Genomic DNA, 27,904 nt, shown 5'->3' on the forward strand with positions numbered 1-27,904 from the left:
TATAGAGTTTGCAGTGCAGAAAACTTGGGGTTTCTGGAGTATTTGTCTTAGAAGGGCAATTGCTACTGCTACATGAAATGGCCCCTTGCAGAAACAGTCACTGCCAATACCTACCCGCTCCCTTCCAATATCTCCAGTTGTTTCCCACTCCAGTCCTGTCTCCTTGGTCTAAAGTCCAACTTTTCCTTTCTTAATCCCTCTGCAGCAACATGTAGGGAGAGGAGTGGATGTTGCTTCTTTCCTGGAAAAAATGCAAAAATAAATAGTTGCTAAGGGCAAGATAAGTTTTGTGCGTTATGGGAGAGGTGGGGAGTCCTGTAGTTCAGGGGAACTAAAGCAGAAGGATGGGAGATGGTGAGAGAGGAAAAGGGTAGGTGGAGGCAAAGACCCTGTGCCCTTCTCTCTCTCAAGACTCTTCCAGAGCCATGTGGGCATCACTCAGTATCCCTCACCAAATGCCCACTCAAATTCACCTGCTTGTCATGCAGCCCCTTGGCCTTCCCAGCCCCTGCATGTATTTCTCATGTTTTTCTTCAGTCATCTCCTGCCAGCTTTCCTGTTACCCATTTGCCACCCACATTGCCACATGCTACCAAGCTGAATTTTGCCTGCAGAGCTGAAAAGCTGAATAAAAGCTGCCATCACCAAAGACTTATATTGAGAGTATTTGCCAACTTTAGCATCCTCCCCTCCCCTTCCTTTCCCCAGATAAGTTTGCCTCTCCCAAACTGCTGGGAACGAGGGCTGGCCTGTGCTACCCCCAGAGTGTTTCCTGGGAGAGCACTGTCTAGTTATGCCAATATGCCAAGTTCATAAATATAAAATTGTGATAAAAGTGTTGCTTTATCTAGTTTGTTAGATTCAGCAGCCTGGGAAGAGGCCATGCCCTGACATGACATACGTGACTATCAAAATCTGAAATTAGTTTAAGATTTGTTTTCAAGCATGCCAGTTGGCCCTGCGTGCTGACAGCCTGATTCTGTGAGTCGTATGTCCTTCATTAAGGGTTCACATGAGGTGTCACCCTGAAGACAAAATTAGGGCCAAAACTGATTGAAAAGGTGGCAGCCAGTAAGGCTAACATTTCCAAAGCTGGGTTACTGCTGTCAGTAAAGGAGCCTGATGCTGTCTATCATTCATATTCTTTTTCTTTAGGCACTGGAATTTATTAATTTTGCCCAAAGTGATCTAGAACTTGCACAGCCAAGTGCTGTGCCCTGCCATGTACTTCTTAATCCCCTGACCCTTATCTGCTAGTAGATAAGTAGATAGGATTCCCAAATTCATATGACTTCCAAGCTAATCAGGATGCCCTATGAGAAAATAAAAGAGCGAACATGTATTTAAATAGTAGATAATCTGACTGAAAAAAAAACCCAAACACACAGAACATTTAAAAAGAACGCAGTGTTAAAATGCAGCTTTTTGATATTGCTGACTTTTAAAACCACTTCAAGAAATGCTATTCATGAGATCACTGACAGGGTTAATTTCTGACGTCACCTTGCCTTACAGAATTTCACTGAAGAAAGCAAGGCTGTATACATGTGAATGAACAAAATTTAGCTCAGAGTTGTTCATCTGCTGTGACTGCTACGCAGAAAATATCTGTTGCTTGATCATATTCTGTGCTTTATCTTGGTATAATTTTGACAGCAGAACAGATATGACATTTATACTGTGTTTAGCACATCTGAGGAAACTTTAAAGTGTTAAATAGAAAAATATCTATAGTCCTTTATAACCTATCCTGTCTCTGCTGAATAGGTAATTACTGAGATTAAACAAGCATTTCTAAATTCCAATTGCTTCTATGTTCTGATGGCTTTATATATGTCCTTCTAAAGCAAACATGAAAGAGATATTTGCTTTATTTTTTTTTAATAGCCTGCAAAAGAAATTACATTATTTTCAGGAATAACAACAAGTTGTTGTTTTTGAAGTATAAAAACTGTATTTTGCAATACTTGAACTTGTTTCTACTTCAAAGTTTCTGAAGCAAGAGAGCTTACATGTGTTTTTAAAAAACTTTTATTAAAACAAAACATAACTGTCAACATGTGTACTGGAGAGAAACCCATGGCTATAACCAAAAATACTATGCCATGATCTAGTTCAGACCCATTTCAGTCATTTTCTGACCATCTTCAGATGTCTTGCAATTATAGATACACTTGTAAATAAATCAGTCCAGGTTTAGCCTCTACAGGTGTAGGATCAAGTGGTTGGTTGTTACTGCTTATAGTTGATGTCTATAACCCATCAGATTTATTAACATAGCATTTATAGCTTAAGCCATCTTCAGTGTGATTTACACTGGCAATAAAATTATCTCCAAATGCAGGAGCTCATTTTGGATAGTGTCCAAAGGATTCATTGTTTTTAATGTCTGATCTGACTTCTGTCAGGTAATCTAAACGTGTTCTGATGCCACACAAGTGGGCTGTGGTCTCAGGCATCATCCTTCTATGGCCTCAGTGCTGCTTTCTTTTTATTCACAAAAACTGTAGAGACAACAGTCCTTAGTTTAAAACTGGTACTTGTATATCTGATTGTCAAGTGCAAGGCAACTGTGTGAAACACATTTTTATTGTACTAAGAATAAAATTTTTATTGGCAAGATTAAAGGCAAGCTAGGTATATATTTTTTTAATATTGTATAAAACGCAAAAGATTAACCCATCCCACATCTCCTACTACCTTTAGACAGATGTTTGTAATTGATTACAAAATTCTGATGTGATTATTTATTCACTTTCATGTTGCATCTACTTCTTACTGGCTCAGAAGATACTTCAATATTCCCTGTATTCTTATACACTCTTTCAAAGGGTAGGTAGAAAGCATTGCTGTCACATAATCAAAGCCATCTTGAAAGAAAAAGTTTGCCTCCTTATTTGACCTTTTTAGAGGAACAGACTTGCATAAACCTCTCTTCCCTCCCAGCTATGGTGCTGTACCTGAACGAGAGACTTACTGCTTCCTACCTCATCCATCCCATTCCAGAGAGAACTGGTCTATAAAATTATACCTTTCCACTTGGCTTGCAACAGATTATCTTTTTGCTTTCTTGCATAAGGCTAGACTTCTTAAAGTGAAAGGAGGAATAAAAATAAATAAAGGTACAGTTTTTTCCAGGAACTCTGTATAGTGACAAGAAGAAACTTTGCTTACAAGCCAGGGTAATGAGAGGCAGTAACCTGTATTTGAAGCAAGATGAAATGGAGAAATATACAAGTGTTGTTTGACAATTATCTTGACTTCATCCTTAATTTTACTTTTTAAAGAAGACTGAGAAACTGAAGGACTCCATCAGCCTCTCAGGTTTGTGTTATGGAGTTTCAAAACAGCTCTCCAAAGCAGGTGCAAATGGTAGGTTTTTATGTTTTCTTCATACGAAGTTGCGTTTATTCTCCCATAGCATTCATTAGGAATGGATTTATGTGATTGCATGTCCAACTTGAGCTTGAAGAATATTTGCCCAGAACTCTCCTTGTCTTTGAAACGTTCAACAGATAGAATTTCTGATCAAAATAGCTTGAAAAGGTGGTTTCTTTAACTGTGAGAATAGATGACTGTATTGTCATTAACTAAATGGTAGCTGGGTGAAGTTATGGCAGGGACAAGGTAGGGGACAAGAAACGAGGTAAAGGTTGGTGGAGAACTTCAGAACTAGGAATAATTTCTCAGTGCCGCTCTCTCAATGTCGTTTTAGCCCCAGCGTCTCCTCCCAGCTGTGTCCCCAGCCATGATGGCTGTCTGGAAAGGTAACCTACTTACATTCCCATCCCATGCCTTGCTGAGGAAGAACACTGAAAAGATCAGGAGAGTCCCCTAAGGAATTAAAATCTCAGCTGAACACTCATACCATTTAGTTGATGTGAAGGTCAGTTTTCTATGTGGTGAGCCTGGTGAAGAAAGAATTGAGACCAGTAACCAATGTCACCCACACTGCTATATTGTGACTTTGAATTCAAAACGATGAATAGCTCAGAAAGGCCACCAATTACACAGCTTTTCCCCTAATGTATGAAGTCCTCTTAAGGTTCAAGCTGATTCAGCGTAGTGAGGGATGTGCTAAAAAATCCTGTATTACAGAACTGTATGTTTATAAAAGAAATTTGTACAGACCATTTTACATCTGCTGAAGTGCATGGAATATTTGAATATAGCTGATAAGCGGTACACGATTCCTTATTTGTAATACATGAACTCACAGTTCAGTGTTACGTGAAGTGTTCTAGCACTGCAGAAGATTGCCTTAATCAAGTAACGTCTGTCTCTGGAGGGAAGGAACCCAAGTAAGATGAAGCTGGGGTGAGAGGAACATAAAGGGTGAAGGGAACATTGGTACCATTCTTTTATCACCCACTTCTACTGATCCTGCAAAAGTCTCTTTATCTCCATCAGCAGGTTTCAGGCACCAGGGAGTCTGCAATACCATTCTCCGCCGTACTTCTTCGACCCTTCAGGGACTGCCATTTGATGGGAGTAAGGGAAGTGCAGGCGGGGACAGACAAGAGGCTGTGCCTGCAAGCTGTAAGGCACATTTATTACTGCGAGACAAAAAGCAAGGAAGGATGCCTGGTCTTCGAAGGTTTGTTTCACAGAATGAATCCCTTATGTTTTGCCCACAAGGAAGAAAACTTGAAATTTCAAAAATTAGTAAGGGGTAACACTAGCCCTCTCCCTGACATAGATTCTGCCTTTGCTAGGGCTGACCCATTTCTGTTCTTCCTTTAGCAAGACAGTATCTCACCAGAATAACAGTATGGTTCAGTTCATACACAATGTCCCTTGCCATTGTTAAGATTCAGAATGTAATTCAGTTATAAATATAGCTATTAATTTCAGGATCTCTAGGGATATGCTGAGACACTGATGCCTAGCTCCTTCATTACTTTATGTTGTATCTTACACAGCCAGACTGCATCAACATTTTTACACATTCTCCAGTTCTGATTAAGAAATGTATCTGCAGGAAATAAAGCTTACATCAGAACATTTTGTTGCAAATTTACCTTTCCTGTCAAACTTGTTGGCTGGCTGAAAAATACAATTTGTATAAACTACTCTTGTCATAAAGGAATGCATTCTCTGTGAACAGAGACTCAGGGCTTGGACTCTGCCCTTACCCTGCTATGTGCTTAGGGGCAAGACACATTATCTGTTCTCCTGATCCCCATATTCGAAGTGCGATCAATAATTGTTACATCCTCTACAAAGAATATTTACTTCCAGTGATACAAAGCACTAGTACTGGAGCAAGATGGTCTGATAATGTTGCAAACTGTCCATCCTCCCATCTCCTATCTTGGGCTGTTATATCACTCATAGTATCAGCCATCCAAGCACTAAAAATTTATTAATCCACTCTGCTTCTCTTCCTGCTTCCCCCAAACCATGAGACTGGCTTAACTATTATAAGGTTAAAGCAAGAATAAGAAGATAATAGATTTAATAACAAGAATTAGATTTTTCTTTTTTCCTTCAGATGCTTGAGACTTACGGTTACCCTTGTGTCTTATTTCAAGCTTTTTATTCATGGCAATCAGAGCCTTAGCTTCTTATGTGAAAATTTATTTCTATAATCCAGTAGTCAGGGCTTTGCCACACAAATAAAATACCATGAGTCTACAGTGTCTAAAACCACAGCACTTGGTGCACAGCCTGCTTTTCACTACAGTGTAATTTCGCATTGCATTATTCCTAGTTTCATATTTCACATAAAGTTTTAGTTCCTGGAGGTCCACTGCTCCTTTTCTGCAGATGAATTCTGATTTTCTGAATGGCTGTGTTCCTTTTGCAGACTGAATTCAGTTCCCCTCCAGAGGCCAGGGGAGTGAGGGAGCAGCTGGGGGAGCAGCTGGCAGCCACCCAAGGTCAGCCCACCACACAACCCAAGGAATAGGAATTTTGCTTCCTAGAATTTGGCCCTGAACATTTATCTTGATACCTAGAAGAATTCACATATTAATTGTGGCAGCTCAAACAGGCTTAATAAAGCAAAACAACCCACTTTTCCAGAAACGGCATGTATCGTGAAACTAAGCAAATTACAAACAGCAGGTAATACATTTTGGAGCACAAATTACACCCTGCAATGCATGCGGCTTCGCTTTGCCCCCAGTGGAATACTTTAATAAACCAATTAAAGTACTTTTTGAAATAGTATACTAATGAAATCATAATCACATCAATACGTGTCCTGAGTGGACGCTGATCTTAGAGTAGGTACAAAAGAAAAATGTTGCATGCACGTTCTTTGGAGACTAATCTCAACTGAAAATAATTCCTATGAAACCGAATTAGCTAGATGTTAAGTCAGCTTCTTTCTGTAGATGATTTGCAGTCCATTCCACTTAACTTCATATGCTGTTGGCAAGTTTAACTTATTTCTCAGTATCTGATGAAGAAATGGAATGAAGAAAGCATCTTGTTTCTTATTTTCCTTTTTGCAAGCGCCATGCATTGTAAATCCTCCTGCCAGGGGCAGTCAGTGGAAATTCAGGTTTTTTAAACTCTTGGGCTCTGACCTAAATGTTGAACGATCTCAATGATTTAGACTATATTTGCATTTGTGCAGAGAAAAGGGGGGAAGTACATGTGGTACTACATTGGGTGCCTGTGCCCAGGCAGTGGGGCTGGGGGGCAGCCTCGGGGGGGAAAGGGGGAGGGGGCCGGCCCCAGCAGCCCCCCGCAGGGCTCAGCTGAGCCCCTCAGCCGAGCCGGGGGCGCCGGGGAGGGGGAAACAGGTTTGGGCAAGGGCCAGAGGCGGCCCAGGCAGAGGAGGAGGCAGCCGAGGGGGGAGCAGCAGCAGAGGCAGCCCCAGGCCGCAGCAGGAGGAGGGCAGGAGGTGCCGCAGGCCCGGAGCAGGGCTCCCCTGCAGCCCTGGCGAGCCCCCGCCGGGGCAGAGCCCCAGCCCGCAGCCCGGGGAGGGCCCCAGGCCGCAGCTGGGGGCTCTTTCCTGCAGGAGCTGCGGCCCTGGCGAGCCCCGGCGGGAGCAGGGGGTCCCTGAAGGGCTGCAGCCCGGGGCAGGGCCCGCGCTGGCGCAGGGAGACGGGGCAGGAGGCGGGAGCGGGGCTGAGGGGCTCACACGGGCTGGCGCACGGCCCACACCGGCACAGCCCGGCCCGCGGGGGGAGAGGGGCCGGGAGCTGAGGGGGCAGCTGGGAACAGGAATTTAGGGAGGGTGCTAGGAAAGTGTTTTAATGTTTGTCTTTGTCACTACCTGAACAATTGGCAATACATTAATTTTCCTCCGTTAGAGCCTGCTTTGCCTGCAGTGTGGTACCTGTTGAATGATCTTTCTGTCTTCATCTTGACCCATGAGCTTTTCCATCCTACTTTCTCCCCCTGTCTTGCTGAGAAGGGGCAGTAACAGTGCAGCTGGGTGAGGGTCTGACAGCAAGTCAAGGTCAGACCACCACAGGTGGTAATAGCTAAAAAAGAAAATACATTGCTCAGTAATCTGTCATGTCTAGATGTCAAGAGCATCAGCCAGGAAGGCTGAAACATCTGATGTGAAACAGGAAAGCAAATATTACATATGCTGTTTCTGACTATAATAACCTCTGAAAAGAAGAAGAGAAACAAATGTGAGTTCCAGTGGTGAGTCTTTCATAAAAAAACCCAAACAACTAGTAAAACAGTTTCAATGGGAGTGTATTTATCTTAAGTACTCATATAATTTTTGTCTGGGAAATTCATATCTTATTGTTGAGAAAAAGGTGAAATAACTTTGATGTTACACACCAGAAACTGTTGTTTTGTAGCTGACATCATCATGATCTGCAGTATTTTGTAGTAAAGGAGAGTCCATAGAGAGTGGGTTACTGGGATAGATCCTAACTGGTACAGACATGCAGAGAAATGAAAAAAAATATATATACACTGATAGAAAATGATCACAAAATCACAGAATTGTTGAGGTTGGAGGGGACATCTCGAGATCGTCTAATCCAACCTTCTTCCTCAAAGCAGGGTCAGCTCAAGCACATTGCTCAGGACTGTGTCCATTCAGGTTTTGAGTATTTCCACAGATAGAGACTCCACAATCTCTCTGTGAAACCTATTCCACAGTTTGACCATCCTCACAGTGAAAAGGTTTTCTTACGTTTAAATATAAAAATTCCTGTAATTTCAGTTTGTGTCCATTGCTTCTCATATTGTTGCTGGACAGCACTGAGCAGAATCTGCCTCTGCCCTTCCTCCATCTGTCAAGTATTTATACACATTGATAATGTGCCCCTGGGCCTTTTCTGCTCCAGAATGAATAGTCCCAGCCCTCTCAACCTCTCCTCATATGACATGCTCCAGTGTCTTAATCAGCTTTGTGACCTTTCGCAGTGTCCCTCTTGACTGGAGAGATGAGAGCTGGACCTGTGTCTTCAGATGTGTCTCATGGGGGGCAAGTAGAGTGTGAGGATTACCTCCCTCAATCAACCACAGAAACCCTTTTTGTAAAGCAGCGGAGGAGGCTGTTGGCTTTCTTTGCCATGAGGGCTCATTCTGGGTCATGGTCAACTTGGTGTTCACCAGGATCTCCAGGGCCTTTCCTGCCAAGCTGTTTTGCAGCTTGTTGCCCCCCAGCCTGTACTGGTGTATGGGGTTATTTCTTCCCAGGCGTAGGACTTTCCATTTTATTTTCTTCTTGAGATTCCTGTCAGCCCGTTTTTGCAGCCTAACGAAAACCCTCTGAATAGCAGCACACATATCTAATGTATCAGCCACTCCTTCAGTTTCATATCATCTGTGTACTTGCTGAGGGTGCTGTCTGTCCCATCATCCAGGTCATCAATGAAGTTGTTAAACAGTGTTGGCCCTTAGGATACACCCTTGGCAACTTGCCTCCAGCTGGACTTCATGCTGCTGCTGACAAACATTTGAGCCCAGCAGTTCAGCCAGTTTTCCTTCCACATGGCTGTTCATTATCTAGTCAATATTTCATCAGTTTGTCGATACAGAGATGATGTCAAAAGCATTGCTGAGTCATGATAAAAAACAGTCACTGCTTTCACCTTGTCCACCAAGCTAGTCATTCTGTTTTAGGAAGCTATCAGGTTGGTCAGGATTTCCTTTTCATGAATCTATGCTGACTATTCCCAGTCACCTCATCCTTCATACGTGTAGAGGTGGTTTGGATTATTGGCTCCATCACTGTCTGAGGGATTGAGGTGAGGCTGACCAGCCTGTAGCTCCTAGTTCTTGATCTTTCCAGACTAGTTAAAGCTTTTGTCAGTTGTACAAGCGTGGCTTCAGCAAAACAAGACAAGCAAATCGACTGCTCAGTATCATGCTCAAGATGTTGGTTCAAACAAGGTTTTGTATTTTGTTGGCCAAATGTCATAACCACTGTGTTTTAAGAATAACTTCCAGTTTCATGTCCAATACAGTGACTTAAGTCCCTGAAAAGCAACCTTCTATCTGTAAGTTTTGTAGAACAGCTACTTGTAATGATTAACTGAGCCAAGATGCTTATGAAATATCATTTTAGTTACAGAGGTTCAATTTTTGCATCACAAAACCCTCTGCTATTAAAGCTGTAGAATACTTCAGTGGAAAATAAGGGTTCAGAGGTCACCTTGAATTTATAACCACAGCTGATGTGAAGTACAAGTGGAAATTAGGTGATTCACACTTTATACTGCACAAATCTCTCTGTGAGAGTGGATATAAATTCTGTGGGCAGCAGTAGGGCAAAATGTATTGTAAAGAAGTCAATGGTTTGATTGTTAACAGCCGTGTTATAGAAGGATAGCACTTGCTTCCCACCCCTCCTTCCTAACCAGCAGCGAGCATCAGGTAAAACTTAACTCTAAAATGAACATACAGCACCACCTCTCGATGGGATTGCTTTCTGCAACGTGATCGTTCTGGAGTTCCTCTCCTCCCGGCTCCCTGCCCCCCTGATGAATGTAGTGAGAATTTGAGACAAGTAACATAGTATTTTGCGATAACAATTCTGTGAAAGTGTAAATATTCTCCCATCTCTGGTGGCTGCAGGGTCAATCTGTCTGCACAAGGCCTGTAAAGAGTTGCCATTTGCAACCCTGAGGTTACACCTATCCACTCAGTCCCACACGTGTTCACCTTCTCTCCACCAGTGCGATGGGGAAGAAAGTAAGAAGAGTGAAAGTGAGAAGCCTCATGAGCTGTGTAACCATGACTTGGGAGGGCAAGTGCCATCACTTCAAACATCCCCCCCTCCCCCTTCCTTCTCCCTCTCCCCAGCTTTATATGCTGATCATGATGTCATATGGTGTGGGATGCCCCTTGGGTCAGTTGGGGTCAGCTGTCCCAGTTGTGTCCCCTCCCAAGTTCTCGCCAACCCCCAGTGGTGTGAGAAGCAGAAAAAGTCTTGATGCTGCATAAGCACTGCTCAGCAATTACCAAAACAACCCTCTGTTATCAACACTGTTTCGGTCACAAATTCAAAACAGCACCATATGGACGGTAACTTTTCTATCGGCCCAAACCAGTACAGCATCTTCAATGAAACATTGGATTGGGCAACTGGGTCAGCTCCTCTATTGGGAGGTCAGAACCCACGTTTATGTGCTTTAACAAGGAGGTAGGTTTAGCAGGAATAGGAATCTCTTAAATTTGAACTGCTACCACCAAAAAAGTTACATGGGTGCCAGCCTTGTATGGAACTGTATTTTTACATAATTCAGACATCCTGAGGATGTTACCCCACATTATTTTTATATGTTTTTTCCCCCCTTGAATGTTATTATTTTGGTATGAAAATGGATTCTTCTTTTGGGCTGGACATTTCCTCAACAGACATTAGAGGACTAAAACCTCAATAAATAGGAGCCTTTGTTAGGGAACATTAAAATCTGTTAGCATCTAAAGAGTAAAAAAAAAATCCAACATGGATCCATGGTAATTCAGGCATCTACAAATATAAATAACCAAGAAAATTTTAAAATTTTGTGGATACTAGGTGAGAATCTCTTGTAGCTATTGTCTGTATTTGCATAATTTTGTCAAGAACTAGTTCTCTTTTAGCAGCAAAGGTTAACAGGTATCATTGCAGACTGACTGGCATAAATAGGTATTTCCAGGCAGTTTACTGCTCTGGCACACTTGCAAATAAGTTAGCCATCTTGGACCAAATTTTAAAAAAAAGCCTAATGATGAGGCAGTATCTATAAATAATCCAAAATACGCAGATTCAGAAGAAAAGTAATTCATGCATGTCTTGTCTCTTTCACAAAGAAACATGAGCTCAGAACTTTGAGGACCTGATGCTTAAAGTAATCAGCCTGCTGGCTGACTAGATCCTCATAATAACATTATTTTTCTGAGAAAATCCTAGCAGCAACAGATTTCTTAAAGAGTTCTGAATTCTATGCTGATTTTCATTTAAAGAACAGGATAAAAATATTTTCTGTCAGTACAGAGCCTGCCGTGGGGAAAACATAAATACATGCTTGTAGTTAGCATGAAATCTATGGTATCATCATAATTTTATTCTGTTACCAAAACATGTGACACTGCAGGAATTCAAAATTCTTTCTGTTATCCATCACAATACAGCCTTGTACAGATAACATAATAAAATGCCACAGGCTGATTTATGCTTTAAAGATAAACAGTGTAGACTATATGTACCAAACTTTTGGTCATTGTCTCAGAAAAATAAATCACTTTGTCATTTTTATTTTGTAGGCTATTAAAAAATGTGATGGCTAATTAGAATGAAAAAATGTAGCTTCATTATTCATTGAATGGAGCTGCATAACACTGCACTATCAAAAGGATCCGGGGAAGAAAAGAGGCATTAAATTAGTAACACCAGACTTGAAAGTTTCTAAACAGTGCATATAAATAATTAATATCAAAGAGGAATATAAAAAATTAAAAGTAACTCGAATCCTGTGAACATGTGCGGTCCTTATGCAATCAAAACTCCCACAGAAACAAGAAGTTTTCCTATGAAAGAAGAGAAGACTTAAGGGCTTAGGAGATGAGATCAGCTGAAGGAAGAATGAACATTTATTAAATATGATCCAATCTGAAAAACTGTTTCTTGAATTAAAGCAGCTGTCTAATCCTTTCTAATAGTCACAATTATTTTCTAATCCTTTTTTTCCCCCATCTTATCATTTGAAACAAATACAAGAACAGTGATTTCCAAAGGAAGATGATGCCATAAGAGCTTGCTAGTTTTACTTCTGTAAGTTCGCTTGACTCTTTTAAAGTGGATCTATGCCTGTGACTTCAGCTGTAATCTTTGTTTTGTTTGCATGAAGCAAAGAGGGAGAATGGAAGAATGACTTTTCTTCTGTGCCAAACTCCAGGGAATAGCGAAATTCATGGCTGTCCACAGGCAGCGGGCTAAGGCAGTGCCCACTGTGAGTGTTTTGTGGGGCAGATAACTGCAGACAGTGTACGTGCTCAAGAGAACACACAGACTCCTACTACTCACTCGCATCTACCTATTTTCCCTTTCTGTTCTACTACATGTTTCTACACTGAAACGACAGCCATCTTCCATTTTCCCAGAACAGTGCCAGCAAGTCCAGCAGAAGAAAAAAGTCGATTGAAGAAACAAAGCTTGAAGTCCTAAAGATAAACCTAGTTAGGAGAGAGTGAGGACTACAAGAGCTGTGATACTGCGCATAAATAGCAGCTTGCAGCTGGGCTTGAAACAAAGAAATCTGGCAACAGCTGCTACATGAACTTCCTACAACTGTTGAAGTCTTCAGCTCCTCTTGAATCCCCTTGCCACTGCTGTACTCTTCCTCAGTCTCAGATTAAAAAAAAATAGTGGGTTTTTCTGTTTATTTATGGACTTGAAAATTTCCTGGTGTCCCTTTCGCTGGAAGGCCCGTGCCATGAAGGGTTCTATCAGCTCTGCTCTGTCTCTTGCTCTCCCTCAGGTGAGGGAAATACCATCCCCTAGAGAAAACAGGTCCAAATCAGTCATTATAAAATGTTGAAATGAATGAATGATTTTTTCCAAAAAACCTCCACTCCCATACATACATAGGACTGTATAACTAGAAAATATATTTTTCAATTGTATTATACATGCTTACTGCCTTAGCAAAAAAAAATAAAAAAAATTTCCTGATCGTGTCTGGTTGCGGCAGACCTGTGAGCTCACCTTTACTGACAGTTTGCTGGGATGAGCAAGAGGATGGAGTGTAACTGATACGCAACAAGTTCATGCTCAGACGTACACACAGGAGAAACAATTCTTACCTGTTCCCATAGTCACATTTTAATTATGCTCCTGTGCCCCTCGTTCTCTCTTGGAGCTTTTTCAGCTTGCTTTCCATTTGTTTGCTGTGGGAGTAGATGTGCACATGATCACTGAATTGTCAGAAATCCTCCAAATCTAATTTACTTCAGGCAGGAACAACTGGATGCACAAGGGAACCTGAATAAAGTTCAGTTTAAGTAAAAATCACAAGCATTTTTAAAGAGGAGTGCTAAGATTATTTCCTTTTATTGTTTTAGGCAATAACATGAAAATCTTTATGGCTTTAAATATCAGTAGAAGAGCCATCTACTCATCATCTCATAAAGCATGCTGTTCTTCATTAGTGCTTGAGTTTTTACAAAATCTGTAAAGGCTTTTGTGTTTGGAAGTGCAAAATAAATTGAATTGTATAGAGTGTCAGCAGTCAGGCAAAATTAAGGATTTCAGGGAGCCATAATGGCAGAGAACATAATGGTATTTAAATTACTGGGCCATAAAGGATGGAACGATCAACAAGTGAGTAAAAAACATAACCCATGAAGAAAACTCCCAGAGCAAAGTACAGTTATTTCATCCCATTAAGGGATTCAACTTCTTTTCTAATTTTTGAAACAGATGGTATGACAAGATTGGCAATGCTCTACAGCATGAGCATCATCTAACTCATTCAGAGCTGAGCTGAAAATAACAAAATGAAACTCAGCATGGAAAAAGACTCAAGCTAACACATGTATGGGGAAAGAAATTCAAAACAAAGAGATGCAAACAGAAAAGGAAACCTGGAAAGCAAGTGTACTAAAGGAGGCCAAGAAAAGGGTGGCGCACAGATGATGTCCACTTAACCAGGAGAGGGGTTGTAGCTGTGCAGTCTTTAATTATCTAAACTGGAGCATGCTTGGAATGTTGGGACTTGCACTTCTAGACACAGCTAATAGATTAGTGATTACATGGCTTTTAATGATGAGAAGTCACTAAAGCCTGAGTTTCTATGCCTTCTGTAGAATTTTCCATACCTTCTTGACCTTCTTCATGGCAGACATGATGCATATATTTTATGGTTCAGAAGATCTGTAAATCTTGTTAGAGTTGCAGACTACTCTGTTTTCCTCAGCCCCCCAGGGAAGATCTGATTCAGCCTCACAGTGCCACCTTCTGAAACACCAGCAACTGAGTGCTGCGTATTTGGATATTTGTCATGAATAAAAAGATATTCACCAGGTCCATCTGTGTGCAGCAAGGTCAGACAAATTGACAGAACCATCCTTCCCTGACCAAAGTGTTTGGGGGGAGCTGTGCCTTTCCTGGTTCCTTCTTGGTTTTTATTTATAGCAATACTTAAGCACTTCCCATACATTACATTTCCACAATACATTCCTTTATAACTGGTTATGTAAAATAGTTCAAAATATCCTTTATTTATCATCATGAGGCTGAAAAATGAAGTTAATTAGAACTCATTCAGAGATTTGATGGCTGTGAGCAATTGCATTTCATAAGTTTCAGGACTAGTGTATTTTGTCCTTTTATTATTTGCTTCTGTAACACTTCCAATACTTTGTATAGTGGTCTCTTTCTTGTGACTATTAATGCATAGATTCAAAAAATGTCTTGGGTTTAATTATGTCTTAAAAAGAATCAAAGAGATACTTCATGTAATGTTTCATTCTCCTGGCACATCTCAGTTTTTTCTTTTGACTCCATTATCTTTTGCTTTACTAGTTTAAATTTAACATGGATTATTTGGAAATAAAGACCAAACTGATTCAGTTTTTCATTAAAAAAAGTTCATTGAAATCAATTGAGAAACACTGGTAAGTGCTTCAGAGTGCAAAATGATTTCCTGATAATTTTAGGAAGGAATCCTGACTCCTGTTCTCCTTCCCCGCCACTTTGTACACAATTAACTCAAGTGCTTTCCTTGCTTCTTTCTGTGGTGTATGTTGTCTTAATTGATCTGTTAAAAATGTTCATAATGAAAATTGAAAAAAAAAAAAAAAGGATTTTTTCCAAGTTGGTTTTAATTTCACCAAATAGTGATGCCTTGTCCAGTACAGAAAGAGAAAAAAGCATCCGTTTTGTGAAATTCTGTTGGTTTGTTTCCTTACAGACTGGCTAGATGTCTAGCTCTGGGCACCTCCAGTTTTGGCCAGCAAAATTACAGATGAAAGTCTATAAACAAGTAGTAGGATAGTCATAATGGATTTTTGTATCATGCAGGTTTATGCATTTAACTTCTATTTCCTTTAAGAGGCTTCTTTCATTAGGCTTGCTACAGAAGATTTGGAGACACACAGTCACATCCAAAATGGTGCCTCATAGCATGGCATTTTCGCATCTTTTTCTTTGGGAAAGCCTCTTCCTGCTTATTCTCTCTGTTACCTGAGCCTGGAGAAGGTCCCTGATGTAAAAAGCATGTCCTCTGGTCCTAATAATTGATTACTGAGTTATCTCCTGGTAAGGCAGATGGTTATACCCTTTCATTTCTTTCTCAGTCCTTCTTATGGTCCATTATGTTGCTCTTTTTTTGCACATCTTTTCCTGCCCACTTGACTTCTTTTTACAGTCTTTTGAAAGCTCAGCAGTACGTATGCTTACCTTGAAGAAATAATACCACACAGGCAAAAAAAAAATAAATTATAATAACTTCATTAAATTATTTACATTCATTCTGTCATGAGCTCCATATTGACACCAGACACAGTATAACCAATGGTGAAATGAAGGAAAGATGCTTAAGCCAAGCAGTACCAGCCCATGGGCACTGTCAGTTTTTAGGGAGACTTGTTCTGGACATTTAGTAATTTAAATTTTGTTTGTTTTGAAAGAAAGATTCTAAGCATACATGGTAAAGAATCTGAGTAAAAATTATTCCCTTTGTAATTTGAAATATAAGGATAAGAGTTATTAACTTGGGCCAAGGTTTATATTTTCCTTTAACACAGCAGTTATTGAGGAAAAGTTTTACATTAGGTTTGTAAAAAATCATTACATGAGCAACAGATATTTGTTATTTCCTGAATATCTCATGTTCCCAATTAAAAGTAGCCTTTTACAGAAAGTATCTTTTTCTGCTTGATTTTAAGTCATTACAGTGACTCATTAAAATATATTGTTTCTGCAAACTCCCTAAGGCAGCAAATGAAATGTCATACAGACAGATCATCATCCATAAGGCACTGCTTTGCAATTAATATGACTTTTATAACACACTGTTGGTTTTTTTAGACTGACAATGTGTCCTGAGCCTCATTTTTTTTTTTTTTAAAGCATTACAGGCAGCTTTGAAGTGAAGGGAATCACTTTGGGTATGTACAGAGACGGATGATCATGGGGATACAACCCATCGTTGCCTCTCAGTATGCAAATGATGCATGTCTACATTTGTAAGTGCAGAGGTTCACCATGGGACTTTGTGTATACAAATGTAAGAAACTGTTTGCAAACCCTCATGGTGAATTTAACATAACTGTAGCATATGTAACACACTGGCTGACTGCACAGATCCGTGCTGGGATAAATGGCCTGTACTGAGGGAAGGGCCTGAGCAATGACATCAGAAGGTTGCAATGATGTAAGCACTAGTAATAGAGAGTGGAGAGAAAGATCAAGTTTGGTTTAACCCAGCACTTGTGGGATCTTTGGTCCAGCTGTATCCCAGTCAGGAATATACCCTTCTACCTTCCTAGAAAGGCTGCAGACTTTCATTCTCCCCTGTTCATGCTTTTAAGTACTCATTATATCTCTGGATGTAATGTATATCTAGGATCGTGGTTCCTAGGTTCACGTCCCAGCAACAGTGATGGAGTGGTATTTCACTGAGTGGAAAGTATGCAAAGGTCAAACTGAAATCCTACTATATGAGAATATTAGGAGCAATTACTGCAGCCAAACAGAGCATTTACCTGACAAATGCAAAACTGTTCAAATCCCTCTATCATGCAGATTGTTTTATTAAGAAAAAAAAGGGATGGGTTTGGTTTTCCAAATTGACATGTTTTCCTGACATATTTATTAAGCTAATAAGCTACAATATCAGATGGGGAATTTATCAAGGATGAATCAAGCAGTTAATGGTGAGGGTGGGACTTCCAGATGCTCTGAACTGCCATCTGGGAATGCTGCTCTCCCTGCTGCCTCTGTACCCAGCCTGGAGAAACCAGCCTCCTGGTACAGGGCTCAAAGCAGGCAGGGTAGCAGGCTGCACACAGCCTTCCCTCGCTTGCTACAGGTTCATGCCCTGGTGGGGCTGGGATCCCCAAGGAACTAAATCATGCCTTTAGGGAAATAACACATTGGTGCTTTGCTCAGGCACATATAATCTCCTCTCACATTAATGGCTGGGCTGTCTGAAGCACTATTACTCCTCTGCTTGTTTCTGGCAGGTATGCTTGACTGACTGACTAATTTGAATTTTTTACTGAATTTTTTACTCTTGCTGCTTTGAAAATTTGTGTGTTGTGACATCACTACCAAGTAGTGACACAATACCCTCAGCAAACACAGTGGTGTCACATCATGATGGCTGGATTTGAAGTAGTCTGCTCTCCCCTTCTTGCTAGCTCCATGGCTGTTTTCTTCCTCCTCCCTCCTTCCCTCTCACTCTCCAATTCTTTCTTTCCCTCCTTTCCCTTATGAAAGGATAAATGTTCCCTCTCTAGTTTGTGGTGGTTTTTTTTTTTTTTTTTTTTTATGAACAAATGGGAGGTATTGCATCTCCCAGTTCCATTTAGGTCTTTGGCGCTAATCTAACCAAAACACACCCAAGGAGATTTTTATCATGCTCTGGAGATCTTTATTTGACTGTAGGGACTAATAATGAATATTCAGCAGCTCAAGGAAACAGAGATGAATAACCCAGGGAAAGAGAAATAAAAGGCCTAATCAAAGGAGAGAGATAACTTGAAGATAAAATGTGATGGTACTATGAACCAGAGGAATACAAAAGGCTCTTCCAGATTGCAGAGGTTGTGGAGGAGAACGCTTTTCCCTGTAAAGGATAAAACACCACGTGAAAAAGAGTCACTGAGATCAGGAAAAAATATTTCTGCTGTCATAGTTATGGCCCTCAGATTAAATGAAACTTTCACTCGAGATTTGTCTCCTTAAGATGGAGAGGTCCAGCTGCTGACCTTGACCTGCTGTCTAGATCTGGTTCGTCCATCCAACCCAGAGTGGCTCTTTAGGCAGCAGGAGCTCCCATAACCCCTGAGTGCTTTCTTTCAAGCCCAGAGTGTCTCTGTATGGAGTGTGACATGAGCTGGTCCTGCCTCTGCTGCCCAGAGAGGGTGAAGCAAGCAGCAGACATCTGCTTGCCCAAGCAGTCAAGCCTTGTCTAGCTGAAATGGCTGGTGCTGTCACATCCATATAACCTGCAAAGAAAAGGAATACACCCTCCCCCCAAAATCTGCCCCCCCCACAAATAACATACTTGACCTACTTTTTAAAGGTGTCAAGCTAGATTAAATGGATTGCCTATAACGAAACCAGCAATGAATAAAAAGCCTTCCCAGCTGAAAGACAGGTCTGTTAATTCCCTTTCAGTGCTCTTTGCTGTTCCATAAGGTGTCTGATTTTAATTCCATTTCCTTAACACATTAATAACAGGACACAGCCCCAGGTAATTACTCTTTGCTGCTGGAAATGAAACTGGAAGTATTTGAGCCTCCTGTGCCTGCGAAGGATTTACTTGCTGGGTCATGGGGGACTGCACTGAAATTACTTTGCAGGATTTTCTTCCTTGGTTTGGAATTTGTGAATGATCAGTAAGTGATTTTCAGCCATCAATCAGGACCTGTACTTTTACCTGAATTATTTAAATGAGAGACCCATATTTTGGTCTCAATTTCTTTTAAGCAAAAACTGTAAAGGTAAAAGCTGCTTTCAGATTGAAATACGATGTTTCACGTTTTGGGACTTGCACCTGAGGAGCCTTGCAATACACATTTCCCAATCAGCTACACATCTGGGGAGCATCCCCCATAAAGCCTCTGAATTTCAGAATTAAAAAGCAGAATCCATTTACTCAAGTCTCCAAGCAAAGCAATTTGGACTTTGATTTCTGGTAGCATCTTTTGGCTGATTTATGCTATGATTAAAATTTTTGTTGCTGATGATGCATTATGCATGCAATATCTGATGAAGTAAGATCACAGTAAAATCTAAAAATAGAGTCATTCAAGTATCCTTAAAAGAAAACCTGACATGAATACTAGCTCACACATCAATGAAACTGAGCTGCAAAGACACACTCCTCTTATCCGCACTTCAAGCAGAATTTAAAGCATAGACAGATCTCTGTTGTGCACATTTCTATCATCTAGACCTCAGAGGTGATTTGATTTAATTTAGTTTAATTTAATGAGACAAGAAGACTGGCAAGGTATTCACTGAATTCTTCCATACTGCAGAGGTTGATAGTTTTGCCCATTTTGCCCTACGCAGTTCATGTGTTGCAGTTGACTGGCCGTGACTACTCCTCAGCAGACCGGTGGGTGCCACCACAAGTCAGGGGTAGCATTTCAAAACAGCTTTTATTTTCTCTCAAATAAAAGAACAAAATAATTCAACCTTATTGACATCAACGAAGGAAAACATCGTTCTTTCAAACTAAGCAGCCACAGCCTAAACATCTGCTCTCTGCCTGAATCATTTATTCTCTCCTTGATTTGAAAATGTGCTCAGGAGGGTTTAGGGCTTAAGGTTTATTTGCATAACCTGCATATTGGTGTCCTAGCATAAGGATCAGCTGCCTTCTTGAGTCACTGGGGACCCTAAACCTTGTTGCTGTGTCCCCTTCCCTTGGAACAGACACCTCTGAGGGTGGGAACATCATTCAGCCTCCAGCAGAGTGACAGGGAAGGTAGTGAGTGTTTGATCAGTTAAACCTGTGGTTTAATCTGTATATTCACAGAGTGAATGTGTCTCTGTGGGTAAGATATAGTTATCCAGAACATGACAGGGGGATCCACTGATCCTTGGGCAGCAAATCAATTTTGCCCCCTTCATGTAGCTTGGAAAGGGAAGAACCAGGTAGAGAGATCCTAAAAAGTTTTGGTAAGGGATTCTTCCAATTTAGTCATGGAAGAATACAATGAAAGGTACAGAAAACATGAATGACAAGTAGAGCAACAGGGATTGTTTGGAAAGAGAAGAGCGATGGAAAAAGCAGTGTGACTTCTGGACTCTTCCCCTCCCAGAGCCCAAGTGATCTTCAAAGCTTCTCCAGCATGTGTTTTAATGTTTGCCTCCATGCTGACGTCACTTTCCTCTTCTCTGAAGTTAACCCTGAAGAATACAGGTCTTCCTTTGAGGAATGCTTCCTGCAATTTGTTATTTTGGTTTTGGTGTGATAGTAACTGCTGTCAGCACATGGGCTTTATCGACAGCAGGCTTTGGTTTTGAACACAGCAGTTATAAACAGACCTGCCTGTAAAGAGCATGGAGTTGACCTTGCAAACATTGTGTACAGTATTGACGTCGGCTTGCTCCTTAGCGAAGGGATTTATTTGTTTTACCTCTGTATCTTCAGCAGTGGAAGGCTCTGACAGAATATCAATGGACTGGGTAATTTCTCAGGCATTTCAAGACAGCCATCCCTTGAAATTGAGATTTCATCACTTTGAGACTTGAGAAAAAAACTTTTTTTTTGCTTTTCCCACCACAGCACGTAGTGTCTGGATCATTTGAAGCACATTGCAGCATTTAATTAAGCTTTCACTACTTCACACACAAAAAAGACTCAGGCTTTCGGTAAGTGTATGTAGAACAATTAGCCTCTTAACATTCAGCAAAACAGAGATGACTTTAATTATTTCATTTGCAGTTGCTACTTCTAGCCTGTTTGGTTTTGAATAGCACAGCTATGATAGTTAATAACTCTAGCACAGCCAGAGAAATCAACAGTGAGGTAGATGTGCTTGCAAGCAAAGCTACATGCAACCTGTCTTCATGCCATGCTTGATTGTTACCCTTTAAAACTGATCAAATGAGGGCTCTACATTGTCTGCTAGCACCTCCATGATCAATATTATAAACAGTGTTTAATGCATGCAGATTTGCCCTCTCTATGGTGAGTAACAGTGACTACAGCAGCCTGTTATTTAAGAGTACGTGACAGAATTGCTGGTTTTGCTCAAATGGTCTGGGCTTGTACTTCCAGAGCTGAAAGCTCCAGCTTTTTTCCCAGTTAATGACAGCAGCACTAGTGCCTGCGCACATGCATTATTTACATTGAAACAAAATTAAAACTTTGGCAGAGGAGAATATTTTAGGTAGATTGTTTCTGCTTCCGTGAAGCAGTGGGAAGCTGTGATGCCTTAACTGAGAGAATAATGCAGTTAGATCTATCTTTGATACACCAAGAAATGACAACGCAGTTTTGCCAAGGGTCAAAATATTCTAGACCCATTCCTAACTAACGAGGTAGTGATACATCTCCCCACCAAAGAGGGTACCCCCACACCATGACATTTTGAAAATTACATGAATTCCATACAAAAGAACTGCACCCTGAGAATTTTTCTAAATTACTCAAATCTATAGGAGAGAGAAATCCATCAGCCAGAATGTCGTTTATTCTTCTGTCAATCTGATAATCTAAATAGTATGCAGTTGAGATTGTGGCGAGTTGGATTGCTTGCTATTTTTGTCCTAGATTTATAAAAGTCAGATGAAAGTTTCTTTCTATCCACACACACACACACAAAAAAAAACGGTCCTGCCCCTCATCTACATTCTTAAACATTGGAGGAAAATATTTTATTTAAGCCAGACAAGACAAGCTTATCCAATAAATACTGGGAAAATAAGTAGTTTTGGCTCCTGAAACATTAATAGAAATATGAATCCCTCTAGTATCAAACACATATAAAACTGTCAATAGTTTTAGAAGTAAAACTTTTGAGCATGCTTACTGAAATGTCTAGTCTATTATTGTGGAGGTAAAAAACCAAAATAATTACTCACCCATGCTCACACACTCTGTAGATTTGGTTTAATATTTAGACTTTTTTCTTAGAGTATAGCTGTTTACAAAGGTTTAAGGTGAAACTGGTTTTGCTCCACTTCTAGCCATCCCCCTCCAAGAAAATGGATTTTTCAAAACAAGTATTTTTTTTATGACAATCTATTTCAGGAAAGATGCCATTTCCACTCATTTGCATGAGACCAATTCTGCAGCAGTCCTCAGGGATATAACAACCGAAAGATTATTCTTAAACATATCTGTCTCACTACTGCCCTGTGTTCTGAATATGTTTTTGAATATGGAAAAATCTTGACTTTACTACTGTATGAATCAATATAGTTCTTCAGTTTTGAAAATGAAGCGTTTTGAATCTATTTTGATTTTACAGATTAAATCCTGAACTACCAGAATTCTGAAAGCCAGAATTTTGCTATACTTTTAAAATATATCCTACAGCTCACTAACATAATGTCAGGCATAAAATGTATCATCCAGTTCCATTTAAGGTGTTAAGCTTGTGCTCCAGTGTCATTCCACTTAAATGATCCTGCTAATGAATACTCCACAAATTTTGACTATCTGAGGAAAAAGGAGAGGCATAATTTGCTGTTATAAGGCAAAATATTTGGACTATTGGAGACACACCTGGAGAATGGATTTTGACACCAGCCAGTCCCCGAGGGAGGGCAGTGTCCTCTTTGACTCTTTCCACAGGAGCTCATATCTGCATCCCTGAGGATTTCACCCTGGCAGGAGGGCATGCAGGGGAAGACACTCCTCTTAGATAGTGGGTTTCAATACATTGGGGGTTTAAACATCAAATCCAACACTTCATACCTCAACCTGCAAATCCCTGACAGTCAGGTCACAGAACCATGGCTTGGTATGGTCCTGGTTAGACTCCTTACCAAGCTTTTTGGTTTTGATGTGGCTCTAATAGTATGTGAGAAGCACAGAGAAGAAAGAGGGCGGAAAAACCCTATCCTGCATTAGGGCCAGAAGGATTTAACTAAAACCAGTCTGACATTAGCCTGAGCCTGTGAGCCTGTTTAGCGCTGCAGAAACACAGTTCTACTAGAACATCTTCAGAGCTGATCTGGCCAAAAAGGTGAAGCTCATTTGGGTATGGACATACTAAGCTATTCCCAGCTCAGGAAAGCACCTGTGTGTGATTAAATACCAGGTGCTATAGGGATGATGCTGCAGATCTAAGGTCTCTATGGACAGCTGGGCTCCAACACAGTGCTTAGCTCACTGTTTATGAAAAAAAAAAAAAAAAAAAAAAAGGCAATCAGATATGGCAAAGAGTAATAAATTATGTTTATCATGGACAAGGAGATACATTTACCTTTTTTCAAACCATACTTCAGTTTTACTAGGTACTCAGCACAAGTGAGAATTACACTGGAGGGCAGAAGTCTGCTGCTGTTGGATCAAAAAAGCCTCTCTGAGTTTGATAGCTGAATAATTAAGAAAGACTTAATTCAATTCTGTCAATCTTCTCTTAGCTATGAATTGCTTCAGTGCTATATTTACAGCTGTTACGTAATCTTAAAGGTTGCTTATGATATAATGAAGAAACTCAGCAGGTTGCCAGTTTAAATAATATTTCATGTGTGTGTTAAAAGGAGTTATCCATCCCTATTCATTTATGTCATTACAGTCTTGGGACTTGGGAAATCTTAACTTTGGTTTATTTACACTATTATAATAAATCTTGCTGCAGTATGGAGCTAAATTATTTTTTAAATAATGATGCAGATTGGACTCTTGCTCAAAAGTAGAACCGCAAATCAACAGATGTAACAGATATATTTAAACTAATTACCAACACATCACAGCAGAAACAGGCACATGGCGCGTGGATTCTTTTTCCTGTACCAACCATCTGATCCATGCCTGTGATCATTAATTTAGCACATGCTGAATTGTATTTTCAAACACTTCTCAAAACAAATGAACATGTCTTTCAGTTTTCAGATTCCAGTCATTCTGTTGCGGACACTCTTCATTTAAAGGCTATCTGGACCTTGATAGCCAGCAGCATTATTTATCAATGAAATATCTAATGGGCCAGTTCTGCAGATGTTGGAATTATCACATGACAGTTGTCTCTTGGCAACAATCACTGAATATCCAGAGTGAAATTTATCAGCTGTCACAAACTGAACTCAAACTAAAGTTTTATAATAAGAGGTAGGCGTGGAGGGCAAAGAAGGGAAGGAGGGTCACAGCACACCTTTACACCTTTGCCCATGGGTTTGGTGCGCAGTAGCTTATGAGTTGTCTTTGAATCTTCTGCAAGCTAGACTTCTAGCAAGTCCCCAGTAAAATTATACCAAATGTAGATTGAACAGGGAATTGCACAGCTAAGAGCTCTGCTAGATCTTCAGTTTAAAGCATGTAATTCTGAAGAGCTAGACAATAACAACTCCTGAACCGTGTGAAACAGAACAAGTAAAATAGGAACAAGTGTACTTCCCTGAGCTGTCCCCTTCACATTAGTGAGATGGCTCTCATGAGTCAAGTTACTTGCATTAACAAGATGCTGCACTTTACACCTTTTGTTAGAAAAGAAAACTCTCTCACACATGCAGAAATTGCATATTTTTACAGTTTTTCAAGGTCCTTGCAGAGGAGGTTTCTGAGTCATGCAGCTTGTTATTTCATTAGCAACAACGTTACCACAATGAGTGAAATTAAACCTACATGAAGAACAGCACAAATATTTGAAACATTAGTATTGGCAGGAAAGATAGCCAACTTGTTGCTGCCTGGTGCCTGTTCTAGAGCCTGAAAAAGTAGACTGGATGGCTGCTGCTGAGGGAGATGCTGACATTTTATAGAGGGGAAGGTTAGTTCTGGGCAGGAAAAAGGGATCTTTCTAGCAAGGGTAGATGCTATGCTGTCTCTAAAGCTTCTCAGAGGCTCTAAACTTGGATTCCCAATGAAACCCAGCTCTTTTTTGTCTTCCTTTCTTTAGCCACTACTCAGCTTCTGAGATGGTGGCAAAAGAATGGGATAAAATATGGTATCATGGAGACCAGTGAGATTTTCAAAGGGTTACTAATGCACCTGTAGTCAATGGTATCATCAATAGCTGAAAGGCAAAGTAAAATTCCTATTAACCCAAACACATATGATTGATCTGTGTCTATCTGGTTTCTGGTATTTATGACTGTAGTACTGCACCCCAGCAACTAAAACTTTAACAGGTTGATCTTTGTAAAGAAGGAAGGAAAGAATAAATAATTATTGCTGCTTTATATATGGAAAATGGAGATCTATAAAGATGGCATTGAAAATCTCCAAAAAAGCAGGGAATAAGAAGCAGACTACAAGAAGTTCAGGCTGTTGCACAGAGCTGGGGATATCTTTATATTGGGACTGTGTTATTGACTGGCAGAAATGTGGATTCTCCCCTTCCCATCTGACTACTGCCCAAAGAAACGTTTGCCTCAATAGACATAACCGTGCACACCAGCTTGGGTGGGCAATCTGCAGGGCGTTGGTAATGAGAAGGATCTGTGTGTTTGTCAACAAAGTTGAGAATTATTCCTCCGTCAAACAGCACCACAGTACAAAACTTCTTAAGATCACCCATTACCTACCCCAGCTCTTCCCTTGGTGGTCTTTGTGAGGACATCTCATGACCTCACCCTTATGAAAGCACAAACCTCACAGTTTCCTCAAAGCCTCAGCTTTCCTCAGCTCCAGGGAGCTGACATTTGCACAGCTCTTCTTCACCTCAGGTCTCCTGGTTCCTCCTGACTATCAAACTTCCCAACTGCTTGAGATGAGCTTAACAGAAGAGGCAGAGGAGAGCAGGGGACAGTGTGAGAGGCACCATGTCAGGTGCCTCCACCTGGTACATAATGTGATCGTTTCTGATAGGCCCTGCTTATAGCCAGGGTGAGCAGCTAGGCAGCAGTGGTGAGGAGAAACTCTCAGTGTGGCCATTCATGCCTTTGAGAAAGGGGGTGGTTGCTCTCGCTGGCTGCACTTCAGGAACACTCACTGTCACAAATTCCCCTGCCTCAGACTGGCATGCAGGGCTTGATCTGTGCCCTGCAGGTCCACAGCCCACATGCATCTGGTACATGAGGTTGAGGCCTGCAGGAGAGGATTATTGCAGACCATCCACCGAGCTCTTCATCCCCTCAGCCTGACACTGACACAGCACCAAAGCATCACAGGAGTGATCTCATGCAGCTCATTCTCTGCCTCTATGAATAAAGACCAGTTTGAGAACAGTGGGCGGTGTGTGTGTGGTAGCTAGGGGGAAGATCATGAAATAGCAAGATGAGGATGTAAGAACAATAAGAGAAGCAAGTGTGAAGTCTTTGGTATTTCAAAGTACAGCTCACAAGGAACCTACAAAATCATATTTCCCAGGCAGATGCAACACACCATAATCTTGTACAAATACTCTAGCCCTTCTGCAACCCAGAGATAATTTAGAAGGAAGGGATATTAAGTGTCCTGGAATTGCTTTTTGAACAGCTGTGAAAACCTCTTTGCATCTCTTCAAAGAAGAGCTTCTTATATGGAAAAATTGAATAAGCTGCCTTTTGTTTTCAGGCAACCTCTAGAGCAGAGAGGCTGTGGAGGATCAAGCTGTGAGGCAAACAACAAACACCACCTCCACATGGCTAGGCTACAAACATACTAATATGTTAGTATATCCGTCTTCAAAATTCCGTGATACCTGGTAGGACAAAGGCTACCATCCCATCACCTGGAGAGTGCTAGGACGTGACAGCTAAAAATGGTTAAGTTTTTCAATGCTAGAGTCCACAACTTTCCACTAACAGCCCTAAACATAAAGATCCCTTCCCTTCTTTGCATGCCGTGCCGTCTGTTGGCCAAGTCTCATTCCACTGCACAGTGGACTTTAATCCAGACACTGAGAATTTGCCTCAGTTTTCAGAGAAATTATAACAGGAGAGAAGGTAATAACAAGCAGTAGTGGAAAGGTCTGGGTAACAAGATTAACGCGACACATTAACACAAATTGTCCGTGCTCTTAATTCCTAGTCAACAGGTTTGGTGGCAATGCACCAGCTGGTTTCTCATGGCAGCTGCTGCTTTAAGCCAAAGTGGCTTTTGAGGCAATGCTGAGGTGCAGACAGGCTTAAAACTTTCAGAATTATTTTTATCTCACACAAGAAAGATGGCAGAAAGGAACTTGGGGCAGGGAGGAGGATTTAAATCAACAACAGAACCACCTAAGGACCAAAGGAAGGAGCCAACCTAGCTGCAAACTGATAGAAGGACAGGTAGGGCAGAAGTAACTAGAGACCTTTGAAGATTAGCAGAATAAACTAGCATTTCCTCTAGGGAATTAGGGTGTGAGAAAAATTAGCAGACCTAGAGTAGCAAAGCAGGATGGTAATTGCAGCAGTAAATAGACTTACAACAATCCTGGAGATACGATATGGACAAAAAAGTAGCAGGTCCAGGTGAATTGTCAGCCATGCACAGCTCCCCACTTGCTGTTCCCACTCACACAGTTTGTATTGCTGCCACCAGTGCTGCGACCAGAGCTGACAATGTCCTGCTCTTGCACTTAAAGCCACTAGAGTGTTTGCACTAACTGCATCTGCTGCTGAAAGCCCATTATGAACAAAGTCAAACACCTCAAAGTGCGAAGGCAGAACTGAGTCCCTGGGTCTATTCGTCTCTTCTTTCTGCGCTTCTGGTTTGGCGTGCGGCTGTGT

The 27,904-nt window shown here is 40.9% G+C and overlaps 1 long non-coding RNA gene across 1 annotated transcript; it reads right to left on the reverse strand.

Moving 5' to 3' along the window:
* On the reverse strand, positions 1-27,904 carry LOC114015952 (uncharacterized). The gene is made up of 4 exons (XR_003560156.2): positions 27,602-27,904; positions 13,219-13,302; positions 7,295-7,442; positions 1-241 (listed from the first exon to the last, which is right to left on the reverse strand). It is a non-coding gene; the product is annotated as an uncharacterized LOC114015952 (long non-coding RNA).

Source organism: Falco cherrug, chromosome 3 (assembly GCF_023634085.1).
Source record: "Falco cherrug isolate bFalChe1 chromosome 3, bFalChe1.pri, whole genome shotgun sequence".
NCBI classification, from domain to species: domain Eukaryota; kingdom Metazoa; phylum Chordata; class Aves; order Falconiformes; family Falconidae; genus Falco; species Falco cherrug.